Here is a 16,651-nt window from a genome sequence, read left to right on the forward strand (position 1 = left end):
GGCGGAGGTCTTTCTAGCCGCCGACCAGGCGTCCGGCCCCGTGGTGGAGGCGGCACGGTCTCCCTCACCACGGGCGGGTGGCGCATCGTGGCCGGTGGTGGAGCTCGTGCGTACGCGGCTAGCAGTGGCGCTCGACGCTCGTGCATATGGAGACGCGGACGTTAGCAGAGCTCGTGCGTAAGCGACCGAAGGGCAGGTGGTGCGATGGAGCCGATGCGAACGGAGAAAATAAGATGTCACTCTTTTTTCTTTTTATTATTATTTTTTGGAGAAACTATGTATGCCGACTGAAGGAACAGGCATGTGGACCGATCCGCAGCCTAGCTAGCCGCGTCCGGATTAACCGACGTGGAACAGACACCCGTGGTAGAGCATTAATGATTTTTTAACATAACATAACATTGCTAATTCAACTAGGGATGAAAACGGTACGGATATTTTCTGACCGTATTCGAAACCGAATCCGTTTAGAGAGATTGAGATTTGTCCGTATCCGAGTCCGGATATCCAACATCCGATACCGTATCCGTATCCGAATACTCAAATCGTATATTTATGATGTCGATATCCAATTGTATCCTATCCGACATAGTTGACACTATCCGTATTCGAATCTGAATCCGGATAGAAATATAAAAACAAATATAATATCGGTGATATCCGTCCGTATCCGATCCGTTTTTATCCCTAAATTCAACGAATCCATTGTTGCCTCAAGTAGTCGCCAACATCCATTGGCACCTAAATCCTCCTAGAATAAATTCTAGAATCGTCACCAACGCCAGAGAGCTACTATCACTCTACCCATCACCGTTGACCATGCTTTTTTCTACTTGTGACCAACTTCTCATAAGTACAGCCTAATCAATTGTGGTTGCTCTTCTAGCGAGCTTATCATGCATACACATCGAGTAGTTTATGGACTGATTGCATATAAAACCAAATTCACATGAAAGGATACAACAATAGTTTATATAATAACTTAGCCTTATGTTTCAATTAAATACATATCACGCTAGAAAAAAAGATAATTCTTATACATTATAACTATATGTTTTTTATGGTGCCTCCACGTTAATCCTCGTGAGGCCGTCTAGACAAGAAAAGAAAAACCCTAAAAATTCTAACAAAAATAAAAATACTTAGTCATCAATTCAATAGACTATAATCAACATTGATAATAATGACCATTGTATCTTTCTATTTTAATTTCGAACATCGTAAACCCATAATACTATATTCAAATTATGCGCCTATGCCACCTAAATTTACAATTATCCACATGCTAATATGATAGATAATCTACACAACTCCTTAAATTTGCATCTAAACTGCCACTTCAGTCATCATTAAAAAATAAATTATTCTCCTCAAATCTTCATGTAAATTATTAAAACATTCTATTAAAAAAGTTTAAATAACCATTAAGCATATATGTTTATGCATGTTTGTAATGGAACCAATGGGGAAAATATATACATATATAAAACGCATCTAGGGTTTATCTCTCCCTCAAACATCCACACATCTCCTCTGTCACAGCCCCCACACGCATCTTCGCCTCTGCCCGTCTGCCCCCTCACTCCGTTAGCTAGATCTATGTGACCTCCGTCTCCTCTCCTCTACTCAGATCGGTGGCTCTCTGTTAGATCCAAGCGATCGACCCGGGGGGGGGGGGGGGGGGGGGGGGGCTCGATGAGAGTGTGGGTGGGCTTGAGTATTTTTTCAGAAAATATTAGATTTTTACCACTGGTTTGAAAAATAGATGTAATGAAGTTCCTTATCACCGTACACTTTCATCGATGATGAAGCACGAAACTAGGCGATGAAAATGGGTTACAAACCGTCAATGATGAGGGCCCTGTAGTACTGTTTGATATATCTATATATCTTAACTAAAAACGTTTTAACATATCTATATTGATAGTGTAACCATTGCTGCACATATGATTCCTTGACAATAAATCTAACATCTGAGGAAATGAGGGATGTTTAGAGCAATTATTCCCGATTAAGAAAACTCAAATCTCTTATCTAACTAATAAAGGGGTTTTCAAAAAACAAGATTAAGGTTATTTAGGGGAGTTAGTAATCAAGTAGATTGAGAAAACCCGGTGCCTTTCCATCCAATGACATTGCCAGCAAGAGAGAAGAGACGCATCTGTTTGGGAATAGGCTTCATCGAACGGATGTCCTCCTTGCCAAGGCGAAGTTTCACTGTGTATTTAAACCCAAGATCAATTAATGGAAAACACAACTTCGTGTCGTTCATCCACCATGGGGGGTGCATAGAAGATGTTTGGACGTAGGGTCCACCCAATTTAATTCGCTATTTATAGTACGTTCGAGGAGGAGCTCTGCTGTCGGAACATCCTGTGGTTGGAAGAATGGCATATAAAATGGGTGTGGTCGAGTTGTTTAGGGAAATTCAGCAAGAACATGGGAGGAACAGCTCAGTGGCTGACTTGTGACGCAATTTAATCCTCTTCGTTTCAACGTTGTGGCGTCCAATTGGCCAGACCTCAACGTACCCTCAAGGTAGCTGGGAGTCGGAAGGTGCTTTATTTTCTACGGCTGTTGCCTGGATATGTTTGTTTGCACCTGGTGCTGAAGACTTTGACACAGAAAATAGACCTCGACAATCATAGTTATTCCACATGGACCATGGCGGTGTTTTTTGTGCAGCTACTAGCTCGAATGTCTGATCAGGTCGGTCTGGCCAGATAGACGTAGTTTATTTACACACATTGTGTATGGATCGTGCCATTGTGCATGGTTTATTTACCAAATAGTGAAGTGAGCATGCACAATATATAACTAGCAAGATAACTCGCGCAAATAGCGTAGGTACTTAGTTTTTTTCCCATTGTAATCATTTAGCTTGAAAATATTTTTTTTTCAAAAAAGTTTTTCTGAATGTTCCCCGCTAAATCAACTCGCACGAATTCCACACAAATATGAGCTTATCACCAATCAATTCCTTAGCTCAAATCCCATGGCTGTGTGATTTTCGCTGAAGCCAGATCAAAGTAACCATTCAATTCTTTGGCCGGCTTGATAAGATCAGTGTCCACCCCCCCCCCCCCCCCCCCCCCCCCCCCCCCCAACCAGATTCGTCATAACATTGTTCATGTCTGTTGGAGCCACCATCCCGTCATCGCAACAATATTCATTGGGGCAAGCATTTCAAAATAAATTGCTGAATCATCATTAACACCAGTGAACTGCTGATTTCTGGCCTGTAGGCCACGTCTCTTATCTTCACCAGATGATCCACCGGGTTGGTCTTAAGCTACACCATTTTCATCTGATGTCCTTGATCTTCGAGAACTTCAACTGTGTCATCTCTCTGATGATCTGCCGGCCGGTGACTGTCTTCTCACTGTATCATCTAGTCTGGCCTATGTCTTCCATGGCCGACTTATTGGATCAAGTGATCTAGTGATCTAGTGAATGCTCTAGCAGGAAACTTTAGGGAATCTTCGTCGTTTCTTCTCTGTTTCAACTTTGATCTTGATCAAACTTTAAATTTGCATCCCTGTGACCTATTATGACATGTCTAATGAATCTTTAGCACACATGTTTGTCCTAAACTTGTGTTGTCCTTTCAATCACCAAAACAGATAGGACCACGGGCACATTCACCAAGTTGGGGGAGGATGATGTTTTTCTTTGTTCCAATAGTTTCTTAGGCCTAAATTACAACTTTTGGGAGTCTTTTTTTTTTTACCAAACAAACACTTGGAGATGCTGTAAAAAAATGTAAAATTGCAATTCAACAAGAAATATTTTACTTGTTATTACAAGGACAGGGCAGCGACGATTGTAATAATAACAGGTACAAAAATATGCAACACAAAATTAAAGCAGTTCACACGGTTTACGCTCAAAAAAAAAAAAAAGAGAAGCGATCTGATGATTAACACAACTAGTTGACGACCCGGCAGTTCGTCCTGATCTCGCCGTTGGTGCCAGTCTTAACCTCAATGCTGGCCATCTTGACCATGGCCGCCTTGAACTTCTGCTCCCACAGCCCCGGGACGAAGGCGTTGAGCAGCACCGACGCCGCGGTCTGCCCGGACTTGAGGAGCGCCGCGTCCGACGTGAAGAGCACGTTCCTGGCCACCACGTTCTTGTAGTACTGGTTGTCCAGAGCGTCAGGCGTCACGACGTCCTGCACCACGGTGTTGTCGGTGGCGGCGTTGGCCGGCACTGCTGCCGCAGCGACGCGGCGAGCGCGGGGTTCATATCGGACGTGGACGCGTTGAGGCGGCCGTCTCTGACGAAGGACGAGCAGTGGGAGCGGCCGACGGTGTGCGCGCCGGAGAGCACGACGAGGTCGTCGACGCCGAGCCCCTTGGCGGCGAAGCTGGCGGCGAGCTGGGAGAGGTTGAAGGAGGGCGGCGGCAGATTCTGGAGCGCCTCGCTGGACAGGGACACGCGGCCGTCGCGGCGTCCCGCGGGCATCGCGAAGTCGGCCCTGCCCCCGCTGAGGACGGCGCTGGCGTCGCGGCCGGCGAAGGCGACGACGTCGGCGCAGGAGACCGTGCCCGGGCAGGCGGCCTCGAGCGCCGCCTTGGCGTCGTCGATGACCTCGAAGCCGCGCAGGCTCGGGAAGTTGGGCGGGGACAGCTTCTCCGGCTGCGGGTTCGCCGAGGTCGGGTCGAGGAGCACGGAGCCATCGCACCCCTAATAAATGAAGAGAACGTTGCAGACACGGTCAGGCAAGGCACGTACGTGCACCGTGCACGGTGCTGGACCTGCTGGTGTCTGGTGCATGTAGCTAGAGCACTGAAGAATTACACAATGCATATATACCTGGACGAAGCAGTCGTGGAAGAGCATTCGGATGAGGCCTGCCCCGACGCCAGGGTTCTGCTGCACCGCCTTGGTCACGACGCCCCTCACGATGGCTTCGGCGCTGGGGCACGCGTAGCTGTAGAAGCCAACGGCCGGGCCGGCGCCGCTCGGGGTCGGCGTCGGCGTCGGCGTCGGCGTCGGTGTCGGCGTCGGACTGGGGCCGTAGCCGTCAGCGTGGCAGGAAATCATCACCGAACACAGCAACACAAAGGATGTCAGAGCGGAAAGCCTGCTGGCCATCGTTCCTACTGTGTTTGTGTGCGAACAGTGAGTGCTGTGTGTGCTGTAGACCTGTACGTAGTTGTGCAGGAAGTGATGGCGGTGGAGATGAGCTGCTGGTTGGCACGTGTATTTATAGTCGTCGCAGATGAACGGAGAAGTACAAGAGCAGACAACGACGACGGTGGTTGCTTGGAAGAATGTGTGCGTTAGGGATCGCTTGAGTTCATCTGCTCAATGCCTCAATGTCAGAGACCAGCAATGATATAGGAGACAAATTAACAGAGCTCATCACCAGTTGACTTATGCCCCAGTTGAAAATTGATGACCGACCAGCTTAAACGAGCAATGGTCTCATCTCATCATTGGCCTCAACCTCATGAAATGAATGAGACGGAACAATACGCGCTATGATGTTGGTTACGTACAGGTGTCAGTTTGCAAATTTAATTTGCATAGAATAGATATACATATACCACCAGTACTATATAACATTCGGCCTGTTCGCTGGTTGGTTTCTGGGCTGGTTTGGGCTGGCTGGTGCTGGTTTATTGTGAGAGGAAAACACTGTTGGCTGGTTGGTTTGGGCTGGCTGAAACCAACAAGCGAACAGGCTGATTATCTAGAAGAATTGCATATATAGATATGTAGGATGGTTTGTCCTGGCCTGTGTGGTTAGTTGTTGGTCGATGACTCTGTGACACACACAGAACATTGGACACCAGCTTGTGTGCCAAACTGCCAGCATAACAATTACGAATGTGGAATGGAGAAGCAATGCCCATTGTTGAGAATTCGAGATAGCCAAGGACGGACGACAGAGAATGAACTAACGGTCGGTGATAACGACTCCATCTACTTCTCTACTGACTGCCGCTGATCGCGGATAGCAGCAGGCCTAATCCCGGCGGCGCGCGGACGATTATTAGTTGATGCTTCAACGCGTAATCAAATCGCTGCTTCATTCTGCGGGTGTCCGCGGTGGATTTAGTATAATTTGCTTTGCCAAATGCCAATGCCATCCCATGCCGCGGTGGACGGATATCGAAATATGTCCAAGTATTTGTGACCGAGACCGATGGATGGAGTATACACGTCTATCTAAAGTTTGTCTTGTGTGGAACTTTTAGCGAAAAAATTCTCTACACACTTGATGCAGAAAATCTCCCGTGCAACACCGATCTAATCTTTGATCTGGTAGGCAGCATCGCGCATGCTTGCATGCCGCCTGCTTGGTCTCGGTTGTCTCCCTATCTTTCCGCTGAACACATTACTCCATCAACAAGTCAGGACACGTGGACAACAGCAAAACAGTGTTCCACGGGAGATTCATGCATGTAGAGTTTTTTAACCAACTTTTAGTATACTTTCTTTATCCTCTTTAAGTTAAATTTCTTGTGTTTATTTCGCTAAAAAAATATTTGTTTATTGCATGTTTATTAACGCTGTTTTCAATTTTTTTAGATATACGGATTTTTAGTTGTGTAGAATGCACTCTTAATAAGTACTGCGATGTCATATACAATCAATTAAAACCTGCACCACGTTACTTGAGGTCAGTGGTAGAACTTAGATTGAGACCAAGGATGAGGTATCAATGCTAACCTAAAAACATATTAATAATTAAGCCGTATAATGATTGTTTAATCCAAAGAAACCTCAAAGGTCAGGAAAATACAACCACATGAGGTCTACACAAAATCTACCCACTTCTTAAGATGTTAAAATTTGCAAACGTTTTAATTAGTTACAAAATATATAGATATATCTAAACTAACAACTTACATAAATTGTAGTTATTAATACAATTTAAAATAATTTGTTAGTATCATTACTATATGAGTTATTAAGAAAATATTTATTTTATACTTGATAAAACATAACATATATATTTATCGCTCATGTATGCATGTATACTTGATCTTACATGATGGCATATATATATATATATATATATATATATATATATATATATATATATATATATATATATTTACTATAATAAAATTATAATATATCAGTATCAATAAAAGTGCTCAATGTAGAAACATATATATGCTTTATTATTATTTAATTTTTTAATATAAGATGTTGATAAATTAGAAATTGGTTTCAGGAGATATTTTAGTTTTTACCATAATGATAGAAGTGGTAATTTAGTTCAAATTTAAGGGGTTGTGTAGGGTTATCTATTATAATAATACTAGGTGGGTAATTAGATGCAAATTTAGATTTATTTCAGAACATGTTTTTAGTAGTTATAGATGGATAATAATTTAAATATAGATGCATAGGTGGTGAGTGCTTGTTTGCGCGGGTACTCACTCCGTTTTAAATTATAAGCCGCTCTAATATTTTTAGACACATAATTATATTTTTATTATATATCTAGACATAATATATATCTAGGTGTGTAATTTTAACTCTATAGACCTCGTGGGGTTCTCGCCCGGAAACCCTGTCCACGTCGCCCAGAATGTTTCCAGCCGTCCGATCTGCGATCATGTGACCCAGATTTGTTGAATCAGATTCTGCCTGGATCAGCTTCCCGTGCTTCTTGTTGGTTTCTGCCGCTTCTCCTCTGCTTCTCCCGCTTCTCTTCAGAATCTAGAGAAACAAATATATACCTCAGCTTCCGTTTCTCCTTCAACAAAAAAAAATGGCATCTCTCCCGTCCTCTGTCTCGTTCTCTCCTGAGGCAGCGCCGACCAGGGCGACGGGGCCCCGACGGCGACGGCCGCCGGTCCTCGGGGCAGCGGAGGCCGCCCTCCTCCCTCCTCCTTCCTCTCTCTCTCTCCCCCGCCCTTTCCCTCTCTCCCGACGTGGTGGCGTGCCAGCCAGCCCCAGCGACCCCGGATGGCCGCGCTGCGCGCTGCCGGGGCGACGGCTCCCCGGCCTGCGGCGAAGCACCGTGCGTGGGGCCCGATGGTGGCCGTTGCCACGGAGTGCCGTGACCCCGCCACGCCGATGGCCGCTGGTGTGGCTTCCCCCAGCGCTGCCTCCTCCCCACCGGTAAGAAACCCTAGATGCCTCTTCGGCGACGGCAGTGAAGCTCACCACAGCGAGCAGCAGCAGCCACGCAGTAAGAACCCCGGTCACTGATTCCCAAACCCTAATTTTTAGGACACTGTTGTTATTGTTTTGTTTCCCTTTATCAAGATTTTCCGTATATATTCATGTCCACCAGAATTTTGGTCGTGCAGTATGGAAGGATAAGAGATGATTAGTGTTGTAGTTGGGATTTCGAAAAGCAAACCTATTTTTCAGTGAGCTTGATACTTGATTGAAGTCCATTTTTCAATTTGTCCTGCCTAGGAAGGTATAGCTTTTAGGTTCAATTTGATAGTTCTCTAATGACAAAGAAAGGCGAGCACAACAAGATATATGAACATGGATGATAAGAGATGATTAGTGTTGTAGTTGGGATTTCGAAAAAGAAACCTATTTTCTAGTGAGCTTGATAGTTGATAGCTTATACCGAGGTTTTACCATTTCAAAGTTACTTCTGTATTGAGTAGAGTTACTAGTGTCAGACCAGTTTCCTGTAAAAATTTGAAGCAGGTAGTACCTTCCATGGCAGGGAACATGAAGTGCCAGTTATTTTATGGGTTTCCAACTCATATGTTGCTGAATCAGGATATCTATCTATATTATGAATCCAAATGCACAGGTGTTTAACTCTACAATAGCACGGCCATGATTTGATTTAGACTACCAAACATTGGTACTGCATGTTAGCCAATTTGTGAAATTTGATGCTTTGGAATCGCCTTTGAGAAATACACCTATACGTTAAATTGAAACGAAATGAATTTCATGTTCATTAGTTCTATTGTACTGTAGGCTCTAACTATCTAAAGGAAACCTCAGTACTAAACAACAATTATTTTTTTGGCATGCTAATTCATAGTTGTGATTTTTACCCTGATCAATAGTTATGTACTATATTATGTTTTTACAGTTCAGGAAAAAAATTGTATGGGTTTCTAAATCCTTTTTTTTAATCCAACAAACCTATGTTGGTTAATCCAATACCATTTGTTCTACTCCACCTCCATTATGTTTGCTTCTGACTTACAGTATGTAGCTCCAACCATAATAATGTTTCATAGTGCTTGATGTAGTGGTTTCCTTGCTTGGTCCTTCCAAGATTTACATAACCATGGAAAGTTCCTTCCCCCCGGTATTCAGCGACCTCGGCACCGTCTCTTAGGTAATCCCGTTTCTATGTTGGTCCTATGTAAGTTACTTTTTCCCGTCCTTACATACCAGTTTCTAATGAAATTTAGTCACTGAATATCCATGTTGAGGATTGGTGGTACATATGCTGGTGTCTGCTGAGTTTTTGTGTCTGTATATTTTTCTCTCAAAAATTTAAACTGGATATATATGTGAAGCACTACAACTTAGTGTGTGGATCCTTATATTCCGGATTGGTTTATTTGATAGTTCAGTTTTGGTGTCCATGGAAATGTTTTTTTGTGTAGGATTTTTTTTAAGGGGATTGTGTAGGATTTATCTAATTTCGTTTTTTTTCATGGTCAGTGATTTTTATGGTACAAAGCCCAATTTGATTAAATTTGATTTCATCTGTTGCAGTCTCCAGGTGGGACATTGATGCCAATGTGTTTGTTGTCGCCATGTTATAATTTAAATATTACTGCGTTCGTAATTCTTCTAGTCTACCTATTGCTACTTGCGTGAATATACTTTGTTTTAAAGAAAACTGTGAACTACATTATCACATTTCGTAATTTCTGATATCCAGGTTCACTTTAATATCATTACCATGCTTTACAAAATCGACTACTGTCCACTTGCTGCCTCTATGATTTATGTATTTCATGTCCTGCTTGTTAGTTTATGTAACACCCTAAAATTTGCATGATTTTAAAATAGGTGAATTTTATTTAATTATGTATTTTGTGAGCATTTAAATTTAGAAAAATAATAACTTTGTTAAAATTAAAATCAAATATAAGGTCTACATATATGTATGTGCATACATGCTGCTGCATATTTTATTTGTGGTGCTTTGATTTGGTCAAAATTTGCAAAAGGATTTAAGGTTTAATTCAAATTGGATTTGAAATGGTGTTTAAAAAATAGAAAAGGAGTCTTTTTTTTTCTTCTTCTCCCTCTCTTGAATTTAGCTCGAGCAGCCTAGCTCAGCTTGGCTTCCTTCGCGGCCGTTTTCCCCCGTCGGCCTAGTTTTTTCCCCGGCCGCTTCGGCCCATGTCTCCGCAGCGGCCCAGCATAGCCGCGTTCGCGCCGTTCCCCTCTCCCGCGCCCTGTGCCGCTGCCAGCTGGCCCCACGCGTCAGCGACCCTGTTCTTCTTCCCTGCGCGTATCCGCGTCAGACACTGCCGCCGCTGCCCGACTCCGCTCCGCCCACACCTCGCCGCCTTGCCGTGTGGTCCAAGCCAACCGCCTCCATAAATAGCAGCTGCCGACCCTGCCGCTCTCCCTATTCCGTTTTGAGCAACAGCGCCTCGTCGAATCATCGCAGCGCCGCCTAACCCTAGCGCCGCCATGTACTACCTTATTCTCGACCATAGAGAGCCTCAAATGATGAACCACCTTATTCTTCCCTCCCATGTACTACCTGGGGTGCATACTTACTCTGGAAACTCATGTTGCTTTGCTAATTGCTATTTCGGTGAAAATCTTCAAAAATTGTTATTTCAGTGAATGTACGTGTATTGGCCGGCTGGGCCGGCCGCTGACAGATAAACTAAAAACAGTCGTTAGCACCGACCATCAGTTGTCAATCTCTCCTTCCAACAGCACCTCGATTAGCAATTCAGCACCCTACCATATATACACTGTTCGTAAATCACGGCGTGTAATGTAATGATGATAGATAGATGGGCTCTGCATGCGTGCATTATATATTATATGATCTCTAGTACTCCTTTCGTGAAGAAATGAGTGTCCAAAAGACGTCCACCTGACAGCTAAAATTATTGGCAAGCGAGCTATAGGAAGAATCTCCAACTCACTCTGGTTAATTCTCTAGCTAGCGCTTACTCAAAAGTCTTCAAGCTAGCTAATTTTAGACTTCTATCAAGCTAGCTAGTTAACGGACAACCAAGCAAACTTATCATGCATGGCGGTTATAACATCTCTTACAAACATCTGTCTCCCTGTTGCCACCTACAAAAGTTAATTCAGTCCAATGAGACGCTTACAAGTTACAACGTTGTTCAGACGGAGCAAAACAAATTGCATGCACATCACAAGTCAACCATCCTGTGAGTACGTCGTAGTTGTGCCACCCATGTTTTTCGCTGGCATTGAACTAAACAAATGAACCGATCAGACCACACACACATTCTTAATTTCTTCCTGTGACGACGCAGCACGTCAGGTACGTCGACTATAAATACATATAAATCAGAAATGTTATACAACACACATGTGTTTTAGCAAAAAAAAAAACACATGGATTTTTTTATCTCTCTCTTTCTCACCGGTGACCACCAGCGAGCTCGCCCCCCCGGCGGCGGCGGTGGCGGCGGCGAATCTATGATTTGTCCTTCTATAGAAAAAAATTGTTTCCTGTGATCTGTGGATCTGTGATCTTGTGATTTGTGATTGTCTGAAGGTAGAAGAAGGCTGGAGGTAGAAGAAAGCTAGAGGCTAGAGGTAGAAAAGGGTGGAGGCTGTTGGATCTTAATCCTATAGTGTAAAAAAATTCATGCGTTGAAACTGCATAAAACACATAGTTGTGTAGTTGACAGACTGCGCAATGGTTACTGGCCAGCACTCGCTATTTGGTAAAGTTATAGCATACGCTTAGACAAACTTGATTTTTGGCGTATTTTCAGTTTTTGCTCCAATTTATCTTTATAGATATTTATTTAGAAACATTTCTAAAAATATTTAGAAGTTTGTATAGGAAACTGAAACACGAATAGTGTGCATTCAAAGAGCACACAGAGACCTAGGGCCTGATTGGTTTGCAGTCAAAATTTGTCATATCAAAAATTTGGTAAGCCAAAGTTAGGTAAAAAATTTATCATATATTTGGCAAGCCAAATGTGAGAGGTTAACATATTTTTATAGCAAACCAAATAATAGCCAATATCATGACATGCTAAATCTTTGGCTTAACATGTTTTGGAAGCCAATCAATCCTACCCTAGTTCGCTCATGTTGACTGTTGAGCCCCCGTGGCCTGGAAGGCTGCCGAGCCAATGGACGACGTCAAGCATTAGGTCAAGCGTCCAAATGGCGAGGGATTGGGCCAACTTTGGTTTCCACAATGAGATGGGCCGCATGGGATGCACTGAGAAAAGAGGCCCAGTGACTGATCTTTCTACGTATTGGGCTGCAAGTTTTGAGCCTCAGATTGAGCCCTATGCATACCTACGCAGGGACCCTTCTGAACTGAACTCATCTTTTCTGAACACAACTTGTGATTGAACTAGTATGAGGGCGCGCGCCTTCGTGCGCCCGTGCAACGATACATGATTCTAAATATGGAGATTTTGCTATGTAAAGATTGCTCCCTCGGTCGGTTGTTGGTCTATGCTGATTATCAGAACTCCATATTCGTGTGGTCTTCTTGTAACTGACCTGTTTTCAGGTGGTAATTCAGGTGAGGTGTCTGAGCCAAAGTGAGCAAGATTCAGTAAAACGTTTCAGAATATTAGTGTTTTATTTACCAACCATGAAATCTCTGCGCTGAAGCTGAAACCCCATTCTCCTGGCTTTGCCCTTTGCTGTCGATGTGGAAGATGAGTTGGAGGTCCTCTCAGTAGCTTCTTTGCTGAAAAATAAGTTCATCAGAGCTTAGTTCAAGGTAATTACCAGACTGCAATTAAAAGAGAGAATATGAGTGCTGTAATCCTGAATGTAGCCTAGGGTGCATATTTGCAAGGTAGGAAATATTACATGGTGCATACAAATATATGATCACAGGCAGGAGTTCACATGGCTAGGAAGCAGCAGTATCAAATCATAGTGTAGGCAGACAATAATTTGGGGGAAGAAGAAAACCAAAGCAACAATCAAGGAGAAGATAACACATCAGGACTTAGAGGCACCTCTGATGAAATCAAAGGCTACAATGACTTGAGTAGGGCCCTTACCAGCACCGCAGGCTAGGGGCGTTGCTAAGAGTGAAAATGGCTTTAGCGCTGTACGGGTTCAAGATTGCATCAAGATTGTATGGAAGGAGGGCATCTTCATCTGTAGAACCTTGTAGAGTTGTAAATTCAGACTCTACAGCTGCTTGTATTTGAAATCTCTGAATCAACATCACTGTGTTTGCCCTGCACAGGCTGCTCCTCAGGATCTGAGTCACTACGTGCCTGCCTTGGAACATCATCCACTACGTGATCTGTAAAAGGGAACACATTAAAGACCAATCATTATACTGCTTGACTTTTCATTCGGGACTTCAACAAGAAAACACACGCGTCCGTATTGGTGGCTAACTGCGACCTGATTGAGTCCAGCATCCTCGATGAGGAACCACAAATTTGTATATGACTTCCATCCAAGCTGGACTATGATTATGAGTACAGTTCACCGCATCGATCACTGTGTTAGGCACGCCACACACACCGATGGCAAGACCAGATGAAAGATACGATGCGATAGTGACCGCAGAATCGGTAGCAAATTAAAATGTCCTGCACCAAGTAAAGAAATCATGAGACACAGAGGATGATTTTTTAGCGCAAGACAGAGAACCAATGGTGATGATTTTGTACTCAGTAAAACATTAGTACTAACTTGCCCATCAGATGCCATACAAACTCTGAATAGTATTGATGATGGCTTTGTACTCAGCACGCATATATATAAGGCATAGGACAAAATAATGTACTGAATCAGACTTACCGTGACCGCAGGATCCATTGGAGACCAAAAAATCCATAATCAATACCAAACCGGCCTTGCAGACATATGCTAGGAATTATATCCAGCTTCACTGGTTCGAAAAGAGTCACAATTTTGCTGCAACAGATGAGAAAAAAGGAAATTTATCACACTTTTGACATTGGTCAGACTAATGATGCCTATCTCAGCTTGCTATGAACACAAAAAGGTTGATGCTTCTGATTTTGTTCAGATCCGAAACCTGTATACCCTCTTTGCAATTTTTTCAAGAACCAGCATGTTGTAAACATATATATATTTCCCTACAGCTATATGGTTGTCTAAGAGGCAAGAATCAATTAGTAAAAAACTAAAGGTCAGACAAATCAACAAGGAAACTATGTAGTCCAAAGTAATGCCACGGAGACACCAATTTCTATACAACATATGGAAGTGCACCACGTGTGCTACTCAAAAGGTGCACAATATTTTTTATAAGTGACCAAACACATCCTATGAAATCAAGCAGACCTCTCTCCTTTCTCCATGGACCAATTTCTATATCGACATATGGCAATGCAGTACGGTTGCCAATCAGAAGGCACACAGTAATTTTAGAACGTGACCAAACACATCTTGTGAAATCAACCAAATCTCTCTCCTTTCTTCTGCAGGTCAGGAAATTGAGCAAAAAGGACTGCAGGAGTGGTTACCTGGCTTCATTAAACAGAAATAATCTTTTTTATCTCCCTATGACATGCATGTAGAAATAGTAGGACTACAACCTAAATCCTTGTTTTTTATTGTATGCTATAGATCGATTACAATGATTTCAGATAGGTTAATTTTGGAAGGCATACATATCTCTGAGGTTCCATATAAACAGCTAGAGAATCCACTACATGGCCCTGCACGTCAATTTCAAATAATCAAAATCTATTACAATGATTTCAGATAGGTTAATTTTGAGAGGTATACATATCTTAAATCATTGTAGTAGTGAAAAAAGCACCAAATGAATAGGTAGCATCAAAATATGGTTATTTTCAGCACTCATTGATTAGTGACACTCTACAAAGTTAATGAAAACAAAAGCACGCTAACCACCTATAGTTAAAAATTGTATATTGATACTTACCAACTGAATAGATTTCTCCATTTTTTAATTAACTCCAAACACTTCCTAAAAATATTATTGTACATATGAAACTGATTGGAGATGCCAAGAGCCAAAGCCAAAACTTAAACATGCTTGACTGAAGTGAAGTGCAAGCATTATCTTTTCCTAGCTAATGAGATCAGAAGCTGGAAAGCGAAAAATGGCAGCCATGATACACATAAAAAATGCTTTATCTATGTCTGACTGAGGCATACTACTAAAGCACAGACCAAAAATTGAGCCTCATTAATTGACAATACCATTTCATTGCAGGTAGCTGGGAAAAATAAGATCATCATGGTCAACTTAAATCATTTTGGCAGACCTAGCTGGTGCTGGAATTAAAGAATTCAAAATTATTTTTGGACCATGAGAACAATAATGGATCACAATGTTGCTCGTCATTACATAAGCAGTATAGCAGTCAAGTAATTGATATTGAAATTATATGTGTACTATGATTTAAAACATATCAAAACATACAGGAAAGTGTCAACAATTAATGACCATAAGTTGTGAAGTGTAATTACGTGACACACATACCAATTTGGTTTACTTATGTCCTAATGAGGTATGCAACTGAAGCATAGAGCCAAATCTGAAGCTTCATTAGTTCAGCAATCAGCACATATTTTGCTCTAGGCAGGTAAAAAAATTAAGGTCATCATCATCAACTTGAATCATTTTGTGAGACCTAGTTGGTGTTGGACTGAAACAATTAAATATTATTGTTTGAGCATGAGCTAACCTGTCCTTGTGCCGTGGTCAATGACAACGATGGATCACCTCACCAGCAGTACTATCTAGATAAACTATAGCAGAACACCAAAGCTGCAATAACCAAGAATTTAAGAGGGCAAAAGAAAAAAATCAGAATCAACAGGCACATTTACTTGTAGCATCACTAAGTGTGAAGAGGACAACTGAGAAGTTATACCTTCATGACGCCTTTTAGTTTCAGTTATTTTGGTGCTCCCTGTGCAGCAAACACACTATGTCAAGCACATAAGCAAATAACATAGTGTGAAATTTAACTGCTCCTTAGATATTTTGGACCTCTAGCTATCACTATAAAAATGGAAACACTATAGACAAAGAGAACAAAATATCCGACACGCACATTTGAAAGACATAGTGTGAAAGTTAATTGCTCCTGATATTTTGGACCTCTAGCTACCACTATAAAAATGAACACTATATATAAGGGTCTACATGAATCAAGAGGCACTAAGAACAAAGATGAAGCTGGTAGAGTGCTTCGTTGGTCCACGACCACACTGCTCTGGGCATAAACCCATCTTCCACCATCATCACACAACATCACACAACTGTACATCTATGACTGTAGTATCCTTGTGAGGAAGAAACAGATAGTTTTATAACCTACCCTCCTCAAAATTTCATATTTGTATTGTTCAAGTTACCACACCAGCACCTAGCGCAATAATGTCGAAGCTTACTGACTCAACCGGACTTGTAAAGGTTGGTAGGCTCTGCAATGTTACCCAAAAAATCAACCGCCCAAAAAAGACATAAATAAATGAAATTACATGTATAGCAGTAGTATATTGTATATGATTT

The 16,651-nt window shown here is 42.3% G+C and overlaps 1 pseudogene; it reads right to left on the reverse strand.

Annotated features, from left to right (window-relative positions):
• Window positions 1–3,928: 3,928 nt before the first annotated feature.
• LOC136531978 (peroxidase 2-like) lies at window positions 3,929–5,100 on the reverse strand (annotated as a pseudogene).
• Between the last annotated feature and the right edge of the window lie 11,551 nt (window positions 5,101–16,651).

The sequence above is a fragment of the Miscanthus floridulus genome, unplaced genomic scaffold (assembly GCF_019320115.1).
Source record: "Miscanthus floridulus cultivar M001 unplaced genomic scaffold, ASM1932011v1 fs_498_1_2, whole genome shotgun sequence".
NCBI classification, from domain to species: domain Eukaryota; kingdom Viridiplantae; phylum Streptophyta; class Magnoliopsida; order Poales; family Poaceae; genus Miscanthus; species Miscanthus floridulus.